We start from the raw sequence: 4,317 nt of genomic DNA, 5'->3' as shown, positions 1-4,317 counted from the left end.
ATGTAGATTAACCTACCCCACAGTTCAAGGAAAGCCTTGTGTGTGGATGGAGGCAGATGTTGGATTGACTGGTTCACTCCTACTTGAAGAACTAAATGCTGATAAGACTTATTTGAACTCTGGGGATTTGGGCAGCTTCTGAATTGACTTTTGTCACTCGTCTTAATGAAGGACCTCAAATTACAGAATCAGAAATAGCACCAGGAAGCAAGCAGAGAGATAGAGATGGAAACAAAGATTATGACCAAGGAGGGAAGTCTTGGAATGCAGCTAAGGATATCAGTACCACATGTAGACAAGATGAGGAACCAGGTAAGGGCCAGATTACTCTTTTATAACATGCCAGGACAGCTTGAGAAGAGAGGAAGCTGAGAGACAAATGAATTCTAGAGGATCTCCCTGCTGCTAGAGGAAGATGTCACAGACATGTCACTTATTGCTCTTAATCAAGTAATGTAATGTTCTCAAGACTTGGGAGCTTATATTCTGAGAACAGTCAAGGTTTGGGGCAATAGCATGCTTAAAGCAGTACTGACTGGAACTGCATCAGTGAGAGTTTTGCTTGTTGCATCTCTGGAAATGAAATGTTCTGCAGTGAATAAATATGCCAGCATAGGAAGGTGACTGTTCAGAATTGGCTTTGTTGAAGTGGTTCCCATAACCAGTGTGCATGGGGATTACCAGGGTACATCCCCAAAATCCAGGATTTGGGCCCCACGCCCTCAAGTTGTCTTTATGATGAAGCTGGGTGGGGCCTGGGAACTTCCATGTCTGACAAGCCCCTGAATGAGGCTGATACTGCCTGTGTAGGGGACACAATCTAAGTAGCACTGGCCAGCAGAATTCTGGTGTAGTAATGCTGTGGCTTGAATTGAAAATGTTCCCCATAGATTCATGTATTTGAATACTTGATTTCTAGCAGGTGGACTGTTGGAGGAGATTGTAGAAACTTTAGGAAGTGGAGTTTTGCTTGTAGGAGTTGTCACTGGGGGGCCTGTCTTGAGCATTTATTGCCTGTCTCCTCTTCCTGTTTGTTCTCTGCTTCCTGTGTGTGAATAAAGTACAACCAGACAGCTTTCTGTTCTTTCTATTACTGCTGCCACGCCTTTCTCATTGTGATGGACTGTATCCCCTTAGAACTGTAAGCCCAAATAAATCCTTTCTCCATCAAATTGCTTTTGTCCAGATATTTTATCATAGTGATTAGAAAGTAACTAAGTAAGACAGGGAACGGCAGAGACGTTCAGCTGTTGCCTTGGGGGCCCACTGCAGATGGAGAAATTAAAGCATAAGTTGAAGAAGAGATATTGGGCCTTTGTAAAGAACCTATCCTTGGGAGATGAGGCAAATAGAACTGGAAAGGGAAGAAACTAGGATATGTGGCACAGGGCTGAGACACAAAAGACTTGAAGAAACACCATTGAGATGTCTTGATTGTGCAAAACTAAAAGAGAGAAAACAGAATCATGAATATAATTGGCAGTTTGGCTACCTCTTTGTCCCAAGGATATTGTGAATTAACCTTAATATAAATGCAGACAGTGAATGAATCAGGTGGCTGTGTTTCTTTACCTTATGGTATTTCCCAATAACCACACAGAAAAATTAAAATTTGTTCAGAACTGTACTTCAAGAGTTGAGCAGTTATTGATCTACCTTTACCTCCAATGCTAATCTGGTTACTTCCCAACTCCATCCCATGATACTTGCATATTATTTATTGGTAATATGCCCTTTGGACCCCTGCTTCATGGCTCCATCTGAATCTCCCTCTCTCCCTCTCTCTTTCCTCTGCTGGCTGCGACTATTCCAGTCATTGGGTAATCAGCATTTATTGACAAAGCCAAGCATAAATGGTAAGAACTGCTTATTCAAACCTGAAACAGGAGATTCTTGATATAAGCATTACAATGCCATGTCCATATTGAAACAAGTTGTGAGGGCAAAGAAATCAGCATTTGAATAATACAAGGGTAAACTATTTTATACAGTGTATAAAACATTATGCCTATAGGATGTGGGAGCCCCAGGGCCACAGAGAACTTGTTCACTTCTGTTGGATCACAGTTGTTATGCTCCATACAGGTCATAGACTCAAGTAGAGCATCCTCATGACACTGTGTTTTCTTCATTGTCTCTTTCCTAGGAAAGTGCTAAGGCTTGAGTTGATATCCAAGATTGTGGGTCTGGTAATACATATCCTATCTTCCTTGCTGATTTCTGCATCTACCAGCAGGAAAGTAGGTTAAATATTCAGATCCTGAAAGAACTACTTTCTATGCTTTTAAATTGAGTAAGAGAGACTGTTTAATGAAATCACGACATAGTCATCTAGTAAGAGACTATCTTGTAGCCATTAGGGGAAAGATACAGCTTTATAAGCAGTTGTAATTACACAGAGGAAGTGCTATGATATGTTTAAGGGAAATGAAATTGAAGATGTAATATTACATGTACTGGGGAAACAAAAACAAACCACTCATAGGCAAAGCTGCAGAAGGAGATGCTGAAAATACACGTGAGGTCTAATGATAATGAGAATTTTCTCCAAAATTTTCCAGGATGATCTTGCATTTCATATATAGTGGGTGTAGTAAATATTACCATTAAGCATTTTTAATGAACGTGTTTTGTTTCTCTTAGCAAAAGATGGATAGGGAAAGCAGGTACATAGATGAATTTCAAAATGGTAAAGAAGTGAAGACATTGCTTAGAAGAGATGGAGAGACTTGTGACTAACAGAAGGTTTGCACAAGGAAGACCCAAGGAGGATTATAGGTCAAGATGCTTTGACCTTTCTTGATACTCAAGGATTGGTACAGAACTGATGAATTGTAGTAGAAGAGGTGCCCAACAGAGCTGAATCACATTTGCTCCCCAACTGCAGAAGCAGTGATGAGTTTTAGCACTCTATAGATGTAGTGGAAATCAACAAAGTTGGGAATTGCTTCAACGAGTACCACATGGAAAAATAGAATAGATTGGCTACAAAAAAACCAAAACAAAAAAGCAAAAAAAAAAAAAAAAAAGTTTTCCCTTTCTTTTATAAATGAGGAATATAAACTCATTGTCAAAAGTATACATTGTCAAGTGAGTCAAAATCAAGAATAGTTTAGCTCTCTGCCAGTTGAGTCCACTGAGTTTAGGTTGTGATTTCAGCATCAGATGGTTCAAGACGAGCTTCACAGAGAACAGAAGTGAGAAAAATTGCAAACAGATGATATGCAAATAAATATTTGCATCCGCTGGCATAAATATTTAGAAGTGCTGACAACTCCCAATTATTTTGTTTTAATTGGTTCACACAGAAGCTAATTTTTGACAATTGGACTAGGCCAATTAACACTTCAGTAGCTATGCTAAGGCCTTTGATCGTCAGAGTACTTTCTGGGTGGGGCACAATTGCTTGGGTACTGTGAAGTCTCCTTTGTGCCAAAATAAAAATAAAAATAATCCTTCATTTAATCTCCTATACCCAAACACAGGTATTTTCAAGTCTCCTTTTGTAACAAAGGACATCTTAGACTAGGAGAATGGGGCTAGGAAGGAAGTGACACGAAATCCTTAAATCTGGTAACACGAAGATTGAGAGTAGAAATACAGTGTGAGATAAACCCCGTGGAAATGTTGGATGTTGGAACTGTCTACCTTGAGACCATGGATTCTAATTAGTAAAGTGTGATCCTAAACATTGACAGGAATCGGATATCCTTACAGAGAAGGCAGGCACAGTGTGAAAACTTGCCTATGTTCTGTCTTCTTCTCCCTAATATATTCCCTTCCACCAGCCTATTTTACTGATTATATATTTTCATTAGAAAACCAGGCATATATATCTGATTTTATTGAGCTTTAAGGTAAGTGTGCAGCTAAGGAATGCTGAGAGTGGGAGAAATAATCTTCCCTACCACCTGGCTATCTAATACCAAGGTCAACCTTGAAAACATACATACATATAACATTATACAGACTAAGCAGGCTGTGTGTTTGTGTGTGTGTGTGTGTGTGTGTATATACATACACATGTACATGCTGACAATTCCCAATATATATGCATCTAACAACAATAATTTTAAAAAGAGGCCATGAATTTGAAAGAGAGTAAGGAGGGGTCTGTGGTAAGGTGTGAAGAGAAGATAGGGAAGGGGAAATGATGAAATTATAATAAAAAAAATTAAAAGAAGCCTAGGGTGAAAAAGTAAGCTTACATGCTCTTCCCAAATTTCTCTGACTCTTTTCTAGCTCCGTGGGAGACTGCTTTCCCTGCCCCTTTATGAATGAAGTCACATGACTAGTTCTGGCCTTTGAGTTAGGAGC

The sequence above is a fragment of the Apodemus sylvaticus genome, chromosome 10 (assembly GCF_947179515.1).
Source record: "Apodemus sylvaticus chromosome 10, mApoSyl1.1, whole genome shotgun sequence".
In the NCBI taxonomy this organism is placed as follows: Eukaryota; Metazoa; Chordata; class Mammalia; order Rodentia; family Muridae; genus Apodemus; species Apodemus sylvaticus.
The sequence above is the reverse complement of the archived record's forward strand: the minus strand, read 5'-3'. Positions refer to the sequence as shown.